Below are 330 nucleotides of genomic sequence, written 5' to 3'. Positions count from 1 at the left end.
ACACAATGAAATTATATAATTTAATATATGAGATTATTTTTTTTTATTAATAAAGATTAATATAGAATTTATTAATATGTTTTATTATTTTTTATTATGTTTAATATATTGAGATTTTAAGACAAAAAAAAAAATTTATTTAAATTATATAATAAGCTTTGCTTTAAAAATAGTTATTATTATTGTTATTTTATAAATTTTTGAGTTATATATATTTTTAAAAAAAATATTCAATGATTTTTTAAATAAAGCATTTGCTTCATCAAATTATTAAGTTAATTAACGCATGATTGCAACGTCACCTGTCAAATTATTATTTGATACGTACTT

The sequence above is a fragment of the Arachis ipaensis genome, chromosome B01, assembly GCF_000816755.2.
Source record: "Arachis ipaensis cultivar K30076 chromosome B01, Araip1.1, whole genome shotgun sequence".
Classification (NCBI taxonomy): domain Eukaryota; kingdom Viridiplantae; phylum Streptophyta; class Magnoliopsida; order Fabales; family Fabaceae; genus Arachis; species Arachis ipaensis.
This window is presented reverse-complemented; position numbering follows the sequence as displayed.